At 46.8% G+C, this 19,977-nt stretch overlaps 1 protein-coding gene across 4 annotated transcripts in view; it reads left to right on the top strand.

Annotated features, from left to right (window-relative positions):
- The window catches only part of RPH3AL (rabphilin 3A like (without C2 domains)), a 682,151-nt gene that overhangs the window by 172,024 nt on the left and 490,150 nt on the right, over positions 1-19,977 (top strand). For 2 of the 4 annotated variants that reach the window (XM_069757351.1, XM_069757357.1), the window contains exon 1: positions 19,564-19,584. The exons of the other annotated variants lie outside the window; for them this stretch is intronic. The gene's annotated coding sequence lies outside the window, so the exon portion shown is untranslated. Of the gene's footprint in view, positions 1-19,563; positions 19,585-19,977 lie in introns of those variants that run through there. 4 annotated transcript variants of the gene reach the window in all.

Here is a 19,977-nt window from a genome sequence, read left to right as displayed (position 1 = left end):
GATATCTGTTTGGGCAGGTAACTATTGCTGTGCAGAATTATCAGGCAACTTAATAAAAACCAAATGTAACCTGTAGTTACCTTCATTTGCGGTGATGCGCCCTCTGCTGGATGTCCTTCGAGCGTGGGAAAAAAATCAGACAAGTTCCCAGGCTCGAGTTCATATGAGGACAACCAGCAGAGGGCGCATCACCGCGAATGAAGGTAACTACAGGTCATTGACCTAGTTTCCATTCATTCGCTGGGGTTTTACAGCCACAAGCACAGCTGCATTAGCAGAGCTCCTGGCTGTAAAATATTTTAACCTCTTCAGATGGATTTACATCGTGGGACGTTACAGATCATCGGAAGGTATGTATATTGTTGGTTTATTATGTTTCCTTTGTTACAGAGCAAGGGTCTTCAGGTGGATTGAGAGAACAATAAAATATTCAAACAAACTGTGTCTTCATTTCATTAAAATAATTTTTAATAATGTGTGTGTGTTTTTATTAACCATTTCATGCTATTGGATTAATAATGTATAGGTGTCAGAATTGACGCTTCTCCATTATTAATCTGGCTTAATGTCACCTTACAATAGCAAGGTGACATAAACCCTTCATTACCCTATATCCCACCGCTACACAGGAATGGGAAGAGAGTGGCCAAGTGCCAGAATACGCGCATCTTCCAGATGTGCCTTTTCTGGGGTGGCTGGGGGCAGATGTTTTTAGCCAGGGGGGGGCCAAAAACCGTGGACCCTCTCTAGGCTATTAATATCTGCCCTCAGTCACTGGCTTTACTACTCTGGCGGAGAAAATTGCGCGGGAGCTCACGCCAATTTTTTCCGCCATTTAACCCTTAAATTTAATAGCTAGAGCGCCCAAATTTTGCACATACACACTACTAACATTAGTAGTGTGGAATATGCAAAAAAATGGATATGACATGGTTTACTGTATGTAAGCCATGTCTCATTTCATGTCGGGTTAAGGAAGGAGATAGCAAAAGCCGGCAATTGAATTACCGGCTCTCTGCTATATCGCGCTGAAATAAATATATATATGTGTGTCTCAATGGAGACCCGTGGAAGCGCTTGGTATTAGCGCGAAACAATCGTCGTCGTCTTGCCTGTCGCACTCCTACTTTCACTCCCTCCCTTGAACCGTGAAGATGATTTGCTGCATGTTCTAATAAAGGACGTTTGAATTGCCACTGATTGGTGAGTGCTATTGCATTTTTTCTATTTTTTTATTTACATGGACATTTTGTTTCACGCAAGCACCGCCTTTCACCTGATCGGACTACCTTTTGTTGGAAAACTCTCCACATTGAGTTTATAATCTCTGCAAAGTCGAGCTGTGCCGCTTACTTTTTTTCTTTTTTTTCTTTTTCTGGTCTGGATAAATATATATATATATATATATATATATATATATATATATATATATATATATATATATATATGCTATTGAACCCGTTCTACGCCCGGGTGGCGAGCATTTATATTGGTAAATGGTCTACATCCTTGTATGTGCTGATCCATCCTGCGTCCCCATCCTGTCATGTGCTGCACCCATCCTCCGTCCCCATCCTGCGTCCCCATCCTGTCATGTGCTTCACCCATCCTGCGTCCCCATCCTGGTATGTGCTGCACCCATCCTGTCATGTGCTGCACCCATCCTGCATCCCCATCCTGGTATGTGCTGCACCCATCCTGCGTCCCCATCCTGTCATGTGCTGCACCCATCCTGCGTCTCCATCCTGTCATGTGCTGCTCCCATCCTGCGCCCCATTCTGTCATGTGCTGCTCCATCCTGCACCCCCATTCTGTCATGTGCTGCACCCATCCTGCGTCCCCATCCTGCGTCCCCATCCTGTCATGTGCTTCACCCATCCTGCGTCCCCATCCTGTCATGTGCTGCACCCATCCTGCGTCCCCATCCTGGTATGTGCTGCGTCCCCATCCTGCGTCCCCATCCTGTGATGCGCTGCTCCCATCCTGCGTCCCCATCCTGTGATGCGCTGCTCCCATCCTGCGTCCCCATCCTGCGTCCCCATCCTGCGTCCCCATCCTGTCATGTGCTGCACCCATCCTGCATCCCCATCCTGGTATGTGCTGCATCCATCCGGGGGCCTGAGCAGGCGCGGGGACACCGGCGCGCTGTGGGGGTCAGGTGCCGGTATCGCCGCCAGCTCAGGCCCCCCAGCACTTACTATATTCACCTGTCCTGCGTTCCATCGCTGAGCGCCGCCATCTTCCCGGTCTCCTGGCTGTGACTGTTCAGTCAGAGGGCGGCGCCGGCGCGCATTAAGCGCGTCATCGCGCCCTCTGAACTGAAGGTTACAGGCCGAAGACCGGGAAGATGGCGGCGCTCAGCGATGGAACGCAGGACAGGTGAATATGGCCGATACTCACCCTCCTGGCGGTCCCTGCTTCTCTGTTGGAGATCGCGGTGTGCGTTCAGTGTGAACGCACACCGCGATCTCCCGGGAACGTCACTCTGTGAGGCCCAGACTTCCCCGGCGCTTGCGCCTGCGCAGTCTATAAAGGCTTCGGACAGAGTGACGCTCCCAGCGTTATATATATATATATATATATATATATATATACAGTATATATGTTTTTATGATTTTTTGAGAACATGGATCCATTGTATGTTCGTATGTCGGTTTTGCAAGCCTGCGAGAAAATCTCGCAGTACGGATGCCATACGGATTACATACAGAGGATGCCATGCGCAAAATACGCTGACACACCCTGCCTATGGAGCGTCCGCTCCGTGTTCCGGCTCCTCTGGCTGTGACTGTTCAGTCAGAGGGCGGCGCGCATTAAGCGCGTCATTGCGCCCTCTGAACTGTGAACGTCACAGGCAGAGGACCCAGAACACGGAGCCGCACGCAGCGCTGGAACGGGGGACAGGTGAATATAATACTTACCCTCCTGGCGCGTCCACGGTCCCTGCCTCTCCATTGGAGATCGCGGTGTGCGTTCAGTGCTTACGCATACCGCGATCTCCTGGGAGCGTCACTCTGTGGGGTCCAGACTGCGCCGGCGCTTGCGCAGTCTATAAAGGCTTTGGACAGAGTGACGCTCCCAGCATTTTATATATATATATATATATATATACACACAATATACACAGTATATATGTTTGTATGTTTTTTGGAGCACATGGATCTATTGTATGTCCGTATGTCGGTTTTGCAAGCCTGCGAGAAAATCTCGCAGTACGGATGCCATACGGATTACATACGGAGGATGCCATGCGCAAAATACGCTGACACACCCTGCCTTCGGAGGAGATACGGACCACTATTTTGGGGACTCTTCTGCGTATTACGGCCGTAAATTACGGACCGTATTTTTATACGCTGAGTGTGATGCTGGCCTAACAGCGATACCACACTGCCAAATATGTGGCCTGTATTATTTTTTTCTCAATGCAAAATAGTGCTGTATATAAGTAGAGGAACAGACAAGAAAAAAAACTGGACTAACGGCCTAAAATGCCCAAACTTGGAGCACGCAGATACATGTATGTGAGGCCTGTCACGGAAATACCACACTGCCAAATATGTGGCCTGTATTTTTTTTTAGTAAAAATGGTGCTATATATAACTAGAGTAACAGACAGCAAAAAAATTGAATACCTGCGTAAAATGCCCAAATTTTTAGCACACATGTATCAGGCATGTCAGACATACCACACTGTAAAATATGTGGCCAGCAAAATTATGCCATTTTATGCCAAGAAATTGTGTAAGACACTCAAAAAAAATTCTACTCTACCGTACCTCAAAAAAATGAAAGATTTTTCTGCGCACTTGTAAGTCAATTTTCTGACCCCCTTAAAATGGTTGGATTTTCACGCTGTGCTAGGAAAAGGATCTGGCTGTATTGTGCAGTGTCAAAAGCAAATGGAGAAAAAAGGGCTGGATTGCTTTGCAATAAATAATCTCTTTTAACCTGGAGAAAAAAAAAATTCCTAGCCAATTATACCTGGGGCTAGATACAGTTGTGGCCAAAAGTATGGACACCCCTGCAATTCTGTCAGATAATACTCATCCTGAAAATGATTGCAAACACAAATACTTTGTTATAATTATCTTCATTTAATTTGTCTTAAATGAAAAACACAAACAGAATTGTCCTAAAGCCAAACTGAATATACTGTAATTCCACACCAAACATAAAAAAGGGGGTGGACAAAAGTATTGGCACTATTCGAAAAATTATGTGATGCTTCTCTAATTTGTGTAATTAACAGCACCTGCAACTTACCTGTGGCACCTAACAGGTGTTGACAATAACTAAATCAGACTTGCAGCCAGTTGACATGGATTAAAGTTGACTCAACCTCTGTCCTGTGTCCTTGTGTGTACCACATTGAGCATGGAGAATAGAAAGAAGACCAAATAACTGTCTGAGGACTTGAGAATCCAAATTGTGAGGAAGCATGAGCAATCTCAAGGCTACAAGTCCATCTCCAAAGACCTGAATGTTCCTGTGTCCTGTGTAGTGTCATCAAGAAGTTTAAAGCTCACAGCACTGTGGCTAACCTCCCTAGATGTGGACGGAAAAGAAAAATTGACAAGAGATTTCAACACAAGATTGTGCGCATGTTGGATAAAGTACCTCGACTAACATCCAAACAAGTTCAAGCTGCCCTGCAGTCCGAGGGTACAACAGTGTCAACCCGTACTATCCGTCGGCATCTGAATGAAAAGGGACTGTATGGTTGGAGACCCAGGAAGATCCCACTTCTTACCCTGAGACATAAAAAAGCCAGGCTGAAGTTTGCCAAAACTTACCAGAAAAAGCCTAAAACGTTTTGGAAGAATGTTCTCTGGTCAGATGAGACAAAAGTAGAGCTTTTTGGGCAAAGGCATCAACATAGAGTTTACAGGAGAAAAAAAGAGGCATTCAAAGAAAAGAACACGGTCCCTACAGTCAAACATGGCGGAGGTTCCCTGATGTTTTGGGGTTGCTTTGCTGCCTCTGGCACTGGACTGCTTGACCGTGTGCATGGCATTATGAAGTCTGAAGACTACCAACAAATTTTGCAGCATAATGTAGGGCCCAGTGTGAGAAAGCTGGGTCTCCCTCAGAGGTCATGGGTCTTCCAGCAGGACAATGACCCAAAACACACTTCAAAAAGCACTAGAAAATAGTTTGAGAGAAAGCACTGGAGACTTCTAAGGTGGCCAGCAATGAGTCCAGACCTGAATCCCATAGAACACCTGTGGAGAGATATAAAAATGGCAGTTTGGAGAAGGCACCCTTCAAATATCAGGGACCTGGAGCAGTTTGCCAAAGAAGAATGGTCTAAAATTCCAGCAGAGCATTGTAAGAAACTCATTGATGGTTACTGGAAGCAGTTGGTCGCAGTTATTTTGCGCAACCAATTATTAGGCTGAGGGTGCCAATACTTTTGTCTGGCCCATTTTTGGAGTTTTGTGTGAAATGATCAATGTTTTGCTTTTTGCTTCATTCTCTTTTGTGTTTTTTCATTTAAGACAAATTAAATGAGGATAATAATACCAAAGAATTTGTGATTGCAATCATTTTCAGGAAGAAACTGAGTATTATCTAACAGAATTGCAGGGGTGTCAATACTTTTGGCCATGACTGTATATAGAGTGACGTACACTCCCCTGTCTGCCTAACACTGCAACCTATATACTCCGGAATTAGTCCTTAAAAGGACTGTTGGTTAGCTGGTTTTGAGTAGTTTAGAATGGTAGACCCCACACTGACTAAAAAATTCCCAAATCTGACCCTATCTTAGCAGCAGCTATCCCTACACTGTCTGATTCCAGAGCTGAATGCGCCGAGCAGGGCGGCCAGCCAATCACTGCAAGACCACAACAAAGATGGCTGCGGCATTACAGTGCCTGACAGACAATCCCTGCATGTTGACTGGGTCTCTAAAGACCGCCAAAAATGCAGGGTGGAGACCCGACTTCTTGCCGAGTAATGCTGCAATTGTCACCGAGACTCGGCCGAGACTTGCTAATGCAAGCCTATGGGTGCGAGGAAAAAATCTGACTATGTGAGTGCTATCCGATTTTTATGCACTGGTGTCTTTTGAAAAGCCGGTAAATCATGGACGCATACAGTAAAATCACACTGACAGGTTAGACTAGAATAGATCCGATCCGATTTACATCCGAGTGCAGTGCAATTGCTATCCGACTGCAATGCAATTTTAACATGAGCTTTTACATACAGCAATTCTCTGTCATTTACACATCGTTTTCAAAGGAAATATTCATCAAAACGTACACACACACATACACTGCTCAAAAAAATAAAGGGAACACTAAAATTCCACATCCTAGATATCACTGAATTAAATATTCCAGTTGCAAATCTTTATTCATTACATAGTGGAATGCGTTGAGAAGAATAAAACATAAAAATGATCAATGTAAGTCAAAATTAATATCCCATGGAGGTCTAAATTTGGAGTGATACTCAAAATCAAAGTGGAAAATCAAATTACAGGCTGATCCAACTTCAGTGGAGATGCCTCAAGACAAGGAAATGATTCTCAGGTGTGTGTGTGTGTGTCCACCAAGTGCCTGTATGACCTCTCTACAATATCTGGGCATGCTCCTGATGAGGCATCGGATGGTCTCGAGGGATCTCCTGATCCTGGACTAAAGCATCTGCCAACTCCTGGACAGTCTGGTGCAATGTGACGTTGGTGGATGGTGCGAGACATGATGTCCCAGATGTGTTCAATCGGATTCAGGTCTGGGGAGCGGACGGGCCAGTCCATAGCTTCAATGTCTTCATCTTGCAGGAACTGCTGACACACTCCAGCCACATGAGGTCTGGCATTGTCCTGCATTAGGAGTAACCCAGGGCCAATCGCACCAGCATATGGTCTCACAAGGGGTCTCAGAATCTCATTTCGGTATCCAATGGCTGTCAGGCTACGTCTGGTGAGCACATGGAGGGCTGTGCAGCCCTCCAAAGAAATGCCACCCCACACCATTACTGACCCACTGCCAAACAGGTCATGCTGAAGGTTGTTGCAGGCAGCAGATCGCTCTCCATGGCATCTCCAGACTCTGTCAAGTCTGTCACATGTGCTCAGTGTGAATCTGCTTTCATCTGTGAAGAGCCAGTGGCGAATTTGCCAATCCTGGTGTTCTGTGGCAAATGCCAAGTGTCCAGCACGGTGTTGGGCTGTGAGCACAACCCCCATCTGTGGACGTCGGGCACTCAGACCATCCTCATGGAGTCGGTTTCTAACCAATTGTGCAGACACATGCACATTCGTTACCTGCTGGAGGTCATTTTGCAGGGCTCTGGCAGTGCTCCTCTTGGTCCTTCTTGCACAAAGGCTGAGGTAGCGGTCCTGCTGCTGGGTTGTTGCCCTCCTACGGCCCCATCCACATCTCCTTGTGTACTGGCCTATCTCCTGGTAGCGCCTCCAGCCTCTGGACACTATGCTGACAGACACAGCAAACTTTCTTGCCACAGCTCGCATTGATGTGCCATCCTGGATGAGCTGCACTACCTGAGCCACTTGTGTGGGTTGTAGAGTCCGTCTCATGCTACCACGAGTGTGAAAGCACAACCAACATTCGAAAGTGACCAAAACATCAGCTAGAAAGCATTGGTACTGAGATGTGGTCTTGATAATTGCCAATAATTTCCATCTGTTGTCTATTCTATTTGTACAACAGCATGTGAAATTGATTGTCAAACAGTGTTGCTTCCTAAATGGACAGTTCGATTTCACAGAAGTTTGATTTACATGGAGTTATATTCTGTTGTTTAAGTGTTCCCTTTATTTTTTTGAGCAGTGTATATTACATTTTTTTTTTTACTTTTTTACTTTGTCCTACTATGAGACTTTCTTTTTTTCCGGGCTGATCGCTTGTATGAGGAGGCACACTGGCTGGTCTGCATGAAAAGGGTTAGCTGTGGACTGCCCTTGTAAGGACAGGAGTCTCGGGGTGTCATGGTCAGCATGTCAGCAGGGACAATACCAGGACCTTTTTCAGAAGTGGCAGAGGAGAATCTCAGAAAACACAAAATTGGTGAGACCATTACTTTTTCTACCATTTCTTAATCTTTATGTCTTTGAGCCAGAATTCTGATTCATATGCTTTTTCCATATGTCAGGACATTGACATATTAACCCTTTATATTGCATGACCATTATCATAACCTTTTTCTTCCCAGACAGGGAGATGGGCTGTGTATATGTTTATATGTGATTTTATGGGATTTGTATCACGGATTCCTCTATTTTTGTGAAAATTCTTTTAAAATAAGAAAAAGTTAAGTTTAGTTCGGCTTTTTTGCTATCTCTAATTAACTGTGGTTTTTTGGTGATTGAGGAATATGCAACCAGAACTTTTCCCCTTTTATTTGCTGATCACTTGATGACGTCGCAAGGTCTTCCATCCAAGGGCAGAGGGGCTTTCTTCCCTCTGCCTGCGGTCGAAATGCTTCGAACTAGTTTGATAACAGCATTTAAGGGTTTAATGTGCTGGGATCCATGCGGGACTTCTCCTGGCACTGAGTGTCGGGTATCAGCTGACACCCAGTGGCGATCGCACTCGCACAGTGTCTGTGCACACAAAATCGCCTAGACAAATCCATACAGCACAGATCAGTAAGTACCAGGCCACTTGGATGAATGGATACGTCTAATGTCAGAAAGGGGTTAACATTGCAAAGGCTTTGCAAAGCTTTATATTTTATTTATCCATCTGTGAAAAACACTGATTACATATTGATGGTAAAAACAGAACGTGTTTAAACATAGATGTATAAATGAGGCCTAAGTGTGAGCAAAGTGATAAATATTTGGGTATTTTCACATGTTGAATTGTAGCAGCGTTTTTTTTCAGCAGCCAAAATCTGCTTTCTTGGCATTAAAAATTGAGTTCAAAATGTCCATTTTTCTATTTTTTTTCACAACCTTTTTCACAGCATTTTTTGGTGTATATTACTGGAGCGCCCCCAGACGCAGGGCCGCGGGTTGCTCGGTACCGGTCCTCTCTGTCTCGGTGCTGGGGTTGTCATGGTGGCTGGACCCGCTCCGTGACCCTGCTAATGGGCGTCCAATGAAAGGGTGATGAAAGTTTGTCCAGGGTTTGTGACGCCACCTGTGGTATTCGGTCAGGGTGAACGACGCTGCTTAGGGGCCCGCGGGGTGATGGAATGGCAGCTAGATGGTATACCCTTTGCAGGTGGAAATCAGTGCCTACCAACTAGCGCCTGTGTGTTGTAGTCCTTCCCTGCTGAGCATTCGGGATAGTCCTCACAACTTTCGTATTCGTTCGTTCTCTCTCCATCCCCCAAGTTTATCTGGATAGGACGCACCCGTTTGACGGGAAGGCCTGGAGTTATTCTGGGACACTAGACACGCCCCTCTCCCACAATTGCCCCCTATGTCTGCTTAGGTGATTTAACCCCTTCATGACCCAGCCTATTTTGACCTTAATGACCTGGCCGTTTTTTGCAATTCTGACCAGTGTCCCTTTATGAGGTAATAACTCAGGAACGCTTCAACGGATCCTAGCGGTTCTGAGAATGTTTTTTCGTGACATATTGGGCTTCATGTTAGTGGTAAATTTAGGTCAATAAATTCTGCGTTTATTTGTGATAAAAACGGAAATTTGGCGAAAATTTCACATTTTGAATTTTTATTCTGTTAAACCAGAGAGTTATGTGACACAAAATAGTTAATAAATAACATTACCCACATGTCTACTTTACATCAGCACAATTTTGGAAACAACTTTTTTTTTTGCTAGGAAGTTATAAGGGTTAAAATTTGACCAGTGATTTCTCATTTTTACAATGAAATTTACAAAACCATTTTTTTTAGGGACCACCTCACATTTGAAGTCAGTTTGAGGGGTCTATATGGCTGAAAATACCCAAAAGTGACACCATTCTAAAAACTGCACCCCTCAAGCTGCTCAAAACCACATTCAAGAAGTTTATTAACCCTTCAGGTGCTTCACAGCAGCAGAAGCAACATGGAAGGAAAAAATGAACATTTAACTTTTTAGTCACAAAAATGATTTTTAGCAACAATTTTTTTATTTTCCCAATGGTAAAAGGAGAAACTGAACCATGAAAGTTGTTGTCCAATTTGTCCTGAGTACGCTGATACCTCATATGTGGGGGTAAACCACTGTTTGGGCGCACGGCAGGGCTTGGAAAGGAAGGAACGCCATTTGACTTTTTGAATGAAAAATTGGCTCCACTCTTTAGCGGACATCATGTCAAGTTTGGAGAGCCCCTGTGTGCCAAACATTGGAGCTCCCCCACAAGTGACCCCATTTTGGAAACTGGACCCCCCAAGGAACTTATCTAGATGCCTAGTGAGCACTTTCAACCCTCAGGTGCTTCACAAATTGATCCATAAAAATGAAAAAGTACTTTTTTTTTCACAAAAAATTTCTTTTCGCCTCAATTGTTTCATTTTCACATGGGCAAAAGGATAAAATTGATCATAAAATTTGTTGGGCAATTTCTCCCGAGTACGCCGATACCTCATGTGGGGGTAAACCACTGTTTGGGCACATGGCAGGGCTCGGAAGGGAAGGTGCGCCATTTGACTTTTTGAATGGAAAATTAGCTCCAATTGTTTGCGGACACCATGTCGCGTTTGGAGAGCCCGTGTGCCTAAACATTGGAGCTCCAACACAAGTGACCCCATTTTGGAAACTAGACCCCCCTAGGAACTTATGTAGATGCATATTGTGCACTTTAAACCCCCAGGTGCTTCACAGAAGTTTATAACGCAGAGCCATGAAAATAAAAAATAATTTTTCTTTCCTCAAAAATGATGTTTTAGCCTGGAATTTCCTATTTTTACAAGGATATTAGGAGAAATTGGACCCCAAATGTTGTTGTTCTGTTTGTCCTGAGTACGCTGATACCCCATATGTGGGGGTAAACCACTGTTTGGGCGCACGGCAGGGCTCGGAAGGGAAGGCACACCATTTGGCTTTTTAAATGGAAAATTAGCTCCAATCATTAGCGGACACCATGTCGCGTTTGGAGAGCCCCTGTGTGCCTAAACATTGCAGATCCCCGACAAATGACCCCATTTTGGAAACTAGACCCCCAAAGGAACTAATCTAGATGTGTGGTGAGCACTTTGAACCCCCAAGTGCTTCACAGAAGTTTATAACGCAGAGCAGTGAAAATAATATATACGTTTTCTTTCCTCAAAAATAATTTTTTAGCCCAGAATTTTTTTAATTTTCCCAAGGGTAACAGGAGAAATTTGACCCCAATAGTTGTTGTCCAGTTTCTTCTGAGTACGGTGATACCCCATATGTGGGGGTAAACCACTGTTTGGGCACATGCCGGAGCTCAGAAGTGAAGTAGTGACGTTTTGAAATGCAGACTTTGATGGAATGCTCTGTGGGCGTCATGTTGCATTTGCAGAGACCCTGATGTGGCTAAACAGTAGAAACCCCCCACAAGTGACCCCATTTTAGAAACTAGACCCCGAAAGGAACTTATCTTGATGTGTGGTGAGCACTTTGAACCCCCAAGTGCTTCAGAGAAGTTTATAACGCATAGCCGTGAAAATAATAAATACGTTTTCTTTCCTCAAAAATAATTTTTTAGCCCAGAATTTTTTATTTTCCCAAGGGGTACAGGAGATATTGGACCCCAAAAGTTGTTGTCCAGTTACTCCTGAGTACGCTGATACCCCATGTGTGGGGGAAAACCACTGTTTGGGCACACGTCGGGGCTCAGAAGGGAAGTAGTGACTTTTGAAATGCAGACTTTGATGGAATGGTCTGCGGGCGTCACGTTGCATTTGCAGAGCCCCTGGTGTGCCTAAACAGTAGAAACCTCCCACAAGTGACCCCATTTTGGAAACTAGACTCCCCAAGGAACTTATCTAGATATGTGGTGAGCACTTTGAACCCCCAAGTGCTTCACAGACGTTTACAACGCAGAGCCGTGAAAATAAAAAATCATTTTTCTTTCCTCAAAAATGATGTTTTAGCAAGCAATTTTTTATTTTCACAAGGGTAACCGGAGAAACTGGACCCCAATAATTGTTGCGCAGTTTTATCCTGAGTACGCTGGTACCCCATATGTGGGGCTAAACCACTGTTTGGGCACACGTCGGGGCTCGGAAGAGAGGGAGCACCATTTGACTTTTTGAATACAAGATTGGCTGGATTCAATGGTGGCGCCATGTTGCGTTTGGAGACCCCTGATGTGCCTAAACAGTGGAAACCCCTCAATTCTACATCCAACACTAACCCCAACACACCCCTAACCCTAATCCCAACTGTAGCCATAACCCTAATCACAACCCTAACCCCAACACACCCCTAACCCTAATCCCAACTGTAGCCATAACCCTAATCACAACCCTAACCACAACCCTAATTCCAACCCTAACCGTAAGGATATGTGCCCACGTTGCGGATTCGTGTGAGATTTTTCCACACTATTTTTGAAAAATCCGTGGGTAAAAGGCACTGCGTTTTACTTGTGGATTTACCGCGGATTTCCAGTGTTTTTTGTGCGGATTTCACCTGCGGATTCCTATTGAGGAAGAGGTGTAAAACGCTGCCGAATCTGCACAAAGAATTGACATGCTGCGGAAAATACAACACAGCATTTCCGCGCTGTATTTTCCGCACCATGGGCACAGCGGATTTGGTTTTCCATAGGTTTACTTGGTACTGTAAACCTGATGGAACTCTGCTGCGAATCCGCAGCGGCCAATCTGCTGCGGATCCGCAGCCAAATCCGCACCGTGTGCACATGGCCTAATTCTAAAGGTATGTGCACACACTGCGGAAAACGCTGCGGATCCGCAGCAGTTTCCCATGAGTTTACAGTTCAATGTAAACCTATGGGAAACAAAAATCGCTGTACACATGCTGCGGAAAAACTGCACGGAAACGCAGGGGTTTACATTCTGCAGCATGTCACTTCTTTCTGCGGATTCCGCAGCGGTTTTACAACTGCTCCAATAGTAAACCGCAGTTGTAAAACCGCAGTGAAATGCGCAGAAAAACCACGGTAAATCCGCGATAAATCCGCAGCGGTTTAGCACTGCGAATTTATCAAATCCGCTGCGGAAAAATCCGCAGAGGACCAGAATACGTGTGCACATACCAAAACCCTAACCCTAACCCTAACCCTAGTTCTAATCCCAACCTTAGTGGAAGAAAAAAAAAATTTATTTATTTTATTACTGTCCCTACCTATGGGGTGACAAAGGGGGGGGGGGGGTCATTTAGTATTTTTTGTATTTTGATCACTGTGAGGTTTTATCACAGTGATCAAAATGCACTTGAAACGAATCTGCCGGCCGGCAGATTCGGCGGGCGCACTGCGCATGCGCCCGCCATTTTGGAAGATGGCGGCGCCCAGGAAAGAAGACGGACGGACCCCGGGAGGCTCGGTAAGTATGATGGGGTGGGGGAGGGAGCACGGGGGGTGGATCGGAGCATGGGGAGGTGGATCGGAACACGGGGGGTGGATCGGAACACGGGGGGGTGGATTGTAGCACGGGGGGTGGATCGCAGTGCGGGGGGGTGGATCGGAGTGCGGGGGGGTTGGATTGGAGCACGGGGGGTGGGATTGGAGCATGGGGGGAGCGGACAGGAGGACGGGGGAGCGGAGCACAGGACGGAGAGGAACGGACCACAGATCGGAGGGCTGGGGAGGCGATCGGTGGGGTGGGGGCACATCAGTGTTTCCAGCCATGGCCGATGATATTGCAGCATCGGCCATGGCTGGATTGTAATATTTCACCAGTTTTTTAGGTGAAATATTACAATTCGCTCTGATTGGCAGTTTCACTTTCAACAGCCAATCAGAGCGATCGTAGCCACGGGGGGTGAAGCCACCCCCCCTGGGCTAAACTACCGCTCCCCCTGTCCCTGCAGATCAGGTGAAATGGGAGTTAACCCTTTCACCCGATCTGCAGGGACGTGATCATTCTGTGACACAGCATATGCGTCACAGGTCGGTTTGGCACCGACTTTCATGACGCATACGCTGTGTCACAGGTCAGGAAGGGGTTAAGGTAGACAGCCAACCTATAATCAACTGTCCTGCTGCTGTTTGAAGTAATGCTTGAAGTCTGTTACTTCCTCGGCGTTCCGGCCACCGGCTACGCGCCTCAGTAGGATGTTGCCGATCTCGGGGCACGACTCCTACTGGTTTTATCTCCTTGTGCTGTGATCTCGTTTCTCACTTCTCCACAATATCCTTCGGTTCGTGTCCTTCCTTAGGATGCCGCCGCAAGGTAGTGCAGGCACGGCTCCGTAACGTTCTGTCCTTTCTGCTAGGTACCTGCCAGGAACCCACCCCTAACAGGTCCTCCCTGGAGCTCTCCCAGGCTGCGTTCTCTCTAACTTCCTGTCCAACCCCCAGTTTTACCAGAGTGTGAGGAGTGGCCTAATACATAGTGCCTTTTGCTCCCCCTGGTGGCCGGAGTGTGAAGTGTAATGTGTGACTGTGATACCTGGTCAGGTGAACTCCTTTAGTGCAATCAGACATAACATCACTCCCCTTAGTGGCAGAGCGACATTACTGCAACGACCAGGACTCTGGGGCGCTGCATTACTAGTGTGATTTGTCCACAGTATGTGTTTAATAAAGTTAGTTTTATTCACCAAAACACTTAGTTATGGTTTAGCACTCTCATTACTTTCTAGGGATTAAAAAAAGCTGAAAGAATTGACATGCTACAGAATTCAAAACGTTTTCCAATTCAGCTGGGGAAGGGAGGGTAGGAGTAGGCACGAGATTTCTGAAATCTCATAATTTTTGCTGATACTGTAAAAAGCAGCTTTTAATTTGGGGAAAAAAATTGCAAAAACGCAACATGTGAACCTAGCCTTAGGGTAAGGATTTTACTCAATCAAAAATCACAGCTGCATTAAACTAGTGCAGTTTTTGATCGCTAGTCAATCACTTTATTTTGCATACCAAGAGCTAGATAGCCTGAAAAACTGTACAGTACACTTGAGAAAAAATGTGTTTCCATGATCCAGACTGATCCTTTGTGGCAGTTATTCATTGACAGTCGTCACTTCTGGAGCCATCATGGGCTTGGAGGACCAGTGGATGTTCATGTCCGGCGAGTTCGGCAGGTTCGGCCGAACAGTTGCAAAAAGTTTGGGTTCAGGTACCAGAACAGTACCCAAACCCAGACCTCATTCGCTTGAATGTGGGACCCAAACATCCAGTGTTTGCCACGCTGTCATGTGCATGACAGCGCGACAAACAGTTTCTGATCAGTGGTAAAATCATCACCACTGGTCAGATAAACACAGTTCTCACAGCTTAAGCACGCAGCTGTGATCGGAGATATAAAGTTTACCTTCGGTCACTGGTGTCAGCTGATGGGACTACTGCTCCCATCCGTCAACGCCTGCTGCCGCTAATAACAGTGAGAGCAGGAGCAGGCAAAGCTCACAGCTGGGGGCTGTAACCCTCGGCTATTAGCTTCAGTAAGGTTGGCTATCAAAAATAGAGGGGTCCCCACTCCGATTTTTTATAAATTATTTAAATAAATAATTGTGAAAAAATGGCTTGAGGTCCCCCCATTTTTGACAACCAGCCTTTCTAAAGCAGACAGCTGGGGACTGATATTCTCAGGCTGGTAAGGGGCCATGAGTATTGCCCCCCAGCCTAAAAATAGCAACCTGCAACCGCCCAGAAAAGGCATATCTATTACATGCACCAATTGTGGTGCTTTGCTTGGCTCTTTCCACTTGCTCTGTAGCGGTGGCAAGTGGAGTACATATTTGTGGGGTTGATGTCACCTTTGTATCGTCAGGTGACATGAAGCCCACGGATTAGTAATGGAAAGGACAGGTATACTCACCTAGCACCCATTCCATTGAATCTTTTGACTTCCGTAATAAATAAAAAATAAAAAACAATATCCCTCACCTGTCTGTCACTCTGTCCCATTGTCCCATGCCGTAATCCATGTCTTGGAGATAAACCGTTTTCAAGCAGCATCAGTGACTAGCGTTGATGTCCTCAAGGTTAGTGCCAGTCACTGAGGCTGCATTCCCAGCCTGGCTGAACAGCGGTTATCTCGGTGAAATCCTCGCTAGCACAGTGGGAAAAAGTCTCACGACGCAGAGGAGAGTTCACCGTAGTACACCAGGAGAATTTCACTGGGGTGAATTTGAACTTCAAAAATGTTTGCAAAATCTAACCTGTTATTGTTTGTTATTTTTCCCAGTCCGGGAGTACTGGATTTAACGGGGAGGAGTGTAACACCCCAGGTAACCGATTGTTACTGTGGTATTGCCTTCCTTATGGGGAGGGTGATGCCATGCCTGGAAGCGAGGAAGGATCCCTTTAACAGGTAACCAGTACATGCAGTACTGTTCTGACTCCAGGCAAGAAGGGGGAGCTCAAGACCCGGATTCAGGGGAATTTCCCTATATATTCTGGCTGGAGGAGGAGTTAGTGAGACTGTGAGAGGAGAGTGGGGAGTGGAAAGCTGGGGCCATGCAGTCAAGTTCTTCTGCAGCTCTTGGAAAGAAGAGAGGGAGACGGAGCAGTCTGTAGGAGACTGATAGGGGAAGAGAACAAAGGAGAGAAAAGAGTTGGAGGGGAGCTGCGACTGAGCTTCCTCCACGCTGATGCGCAAGAAACCGGTGGCCGGAAGACAGAGGTTGTGGGGGTAACTGTATGCCCCACAGCAGAAATCAGCGGACAGGAGATTGCAAGTTGCCTGACCACCATTAACACCCAAAGACACAGCAGCACATAGAGCCTGGCGTCATAATCAGAAGCACCTGTAAAAATGCTCAAGTTGCCTGCCATGCTGGTAGTGTCCTACCAAAAGGGACAGAGAGAAAGTGAGGACCTTGTGTGGAGCCTTAGGCAGCAGGGGACTACAACACAGCACAGAAAGGAAGGCTTCCAACCCCACCTGGCTAGGGGGATCTCTGAATTGCTTCCAGGCTGGCCGGACCGCACCATCACCTGTGATCCGTACCCTGGACTGTGGCTGCTTCATACCAGTAAAAGGTAAAGATACTGCAACCTTGTGTCCTTTAATTCTTTCTGGCACCACACCATCTTTACCCACTACAGCGGAAGCCCTGGGAACTAAGCTTCACCTGTGGGAAGTCATACCATCCCTGCTGCAGTACCATCATCCCCAGAGGACCTTTTTAAGCAGCGTCGGTCATCCCTGACCGAATACTACAGGTGGCGTCACGAACACTATTATCATAGACTTTATATCCATATATCAATCCCTTTTATTGGACGCCCAGGGCCACGGACCAGGTCACTGCCGCCGTGACACATCCCTGTAAGAACCAGCCTGGTTCCGAGTATCTCACTGCCATGGCAGGCGCGCCATGTGACACTGGCCTAACACGGATTCTCTGATGTAGTTCGTGTTTGGTGTCCATGCCCAAACAGTAGGTGTGCTGTATGGATGTTGAACTTTACTGTTTTGGTCCGCCCACCTCTAGCCAGCATCCTAGAAGCCTCTTGCATATACCAAACCCTACAAAACCATGAATAGCAGTGATCATGTGACTGATCATATGCTCGCTGACATGTTTGTAATAGGCCAAGAATAGTAATTATTGTTAACATTAGATGCAAGCGGCAATAAATTCTCTCATTTGAGAGATCGGTCTGAATGTGCAAATGGCAATCATCAGAGTGCGATCTGATTCTCTTGGAAGAGTTGAAAATGGAGAAAACAATGTCTCCATCTTCTCCATTCTGTGAGGTTGCGGAAATTGGACTGCACTCAGATATCATTCGAGTGTAATGCGATGTTGTCCACGTACTCATTGACTTGCAAGGCTGACTGTGATCCGAATATCTGGTCATATTCAGGCATGCAGGGATTTTTGTTTCCTTCAGACAGATATTTAGGCTACCGTATATACTCGAGTATAAGCCGAGATTTTCATCCCAAATTTTTGGGCTGAAAGTGCCCCTCTCAGCTTATACTCGAGTCGCGGTTGGCGGTGGGGTCGGTGGGCGAGGGGGAGAGAGGTCTGAGGCATACTTACCTGCTCCCGCTGGACACAGGGAGCCTAGGGCAGTAAAGCTGGACACAGGGAGGGGGGGGGCAGTAAAGCTGGACACAGGGAGGGGGGGGCAGTAAAGCTGGACACAGGGAGGGGGGGCAGTAAAGCTGGACACAGGGAGGGGGGGCAATAAAGCTGGACACAGGGAGGGGGGGCAGTAAAGCTGGACACAGGGAGGGGGGGCAGTAAAGCTGGACACAGGGAGGGGGGGGCACGGGGCAGTAAAGCTGGACACAGGGAGGGGGGGCAGTAAAGCTGGACACAGGGAGGGGGGGCAGTAAAGCTGGACACAGGGAAGGGGGGGGGCAGTAAAGCTGGACACAGGGAGGGGGGGCAGTAAAGCTGGACACAGGGAGGGGGGGCAGTAAAGCTGGACACAGGGAGGGGGGGCAGTAAAGCTGGACACAGGGAGGGGGGGCAGTAAAGCTGGACACAGGGAGGGGGGCAGTAAAGCTGGACACAGGGAGGGGGGGCAGTAAAGCTGGACACAGGGAGGGGGGGCAGTAAAGCTGGACACAGGGAGGGGGGGGCAGTAAAGCTGGACACAGGGAGGGGGGGCAGTAAAGCTGGACACGGGGGGGTCAGAAAGCTGGACACGGGGGGGGGCAGAAGGCTGCACACGGGGGGGGGCAGAAAGCTGGACACGGGGGGCAGAGTGCTGGACAGAGATGGGGCAGAGTGCTGGACAGAGATGGGGCAGAGTGCTGGACAGAGATGGGGCAGAGTGCTGGACAGAGATGGGGCAGAGTGCTGGACAGAGATGGGGCAGAGTGCTGGACAGAGATGGGGCAGAGTGCTGGACAGAGATGGGGCAGAGTGCTGGACAGAGATGGGGCAGGATTGGACACAGATGGGGCAGGATTGGACAGAGATGGGGCAGAGTGCTGGACAGAGATGGGGCAGAGTGCTGGACAGAGATGGGGCAGGATTGGAAACAGATGGGGCAGAGTGCTGGACACAGATGGGGCAGGATTGCACACAGACTGGGCAGAGTGCTGGACAGAGATGGGGCAGAGTGCGACACAGATGGGGCAGAGTGCTGGACACAGATGGGGCAGGATTGGAAACAGATGGGGCAGAATGGAGACAGATGGGGCAAGATTGGAGACAGATGGGGCAGGATGGATACGATGGAGACAGATGGGGCAGGATGGGGAGATCATATGGGGCAGAATGGATACTCATGAGGGTAGGATGGGAGAACATATGGCTGGAGCCTGGAATGAGACACACGGGGGATAGGATGGCGAATATTACCATAGGGGCTAATTAAGGGATATTATTATTGCAGTGATGTATTTATTTTATTTTTTGAGTATACTGTTTTAAATGGGGGGGCGGTCCTGTTACTGTGTAGAGTGATACTATGTTGCCTTCTTCATGTGGTATAATGTAGAAGTTGGAAAAATTAAGTAATGTGTTCTACAAGCGGAACTCGAGATAACTGTTTTATTTCCTGTAGAGACGAGTCCTGGCTGGATGAAGTGATGGCGGTCTGTGCTGGATGAAAGATGAAGGACTTCACCTAGAGACGTCACTGGTGAGTCAGTGTTACCTATACACTGACACTATACACTGTATACTATATACAGAAGTCCTGTGTACAATGTCACCAGTGATCACTGTATTACCTATACATTATATACAGAGCTCCTGTGTATAATGTCACCGGTGATCACTGTATTTCCTGTACACAGACACTGCTTACTAATTACAGATCTCCTGTGCATAATGGCACTGATGGTGATAGTATTGTGGGTTTTTTTTTTTATTACTGATCAGTATTGTAGTATTCAGTCATTTGTGGTTATATGCGGTCTGGTCATGGTGTAGCGGTATTTATTCCTTGTATTTTATATTATTCGATCACTGTGGTGGTAATATGTCATCTGGTCATAGTGCGGTGGTATTTGTTCCTTGTATGTAGTATTAT

Source organism: Ranitomeya imitator, chromosome 3 (assembly GCF_032444005.1).
Source record: "Ranitomeya imitator isolate aRanImi1 chromosome 3, aRanImi1.pri, whole genome shotgun sequence".
In the NCBI taxonomy this organism is placed as follows: Eukaryota; Metazoa; Chordata; class Amphibia; order Anura; family Dendrobatidae; genus Ranitomeya; species Ranitomeya imitator.
This window is presented reverse-complemented; position numbering and strand designations above follow the sequence as displayed.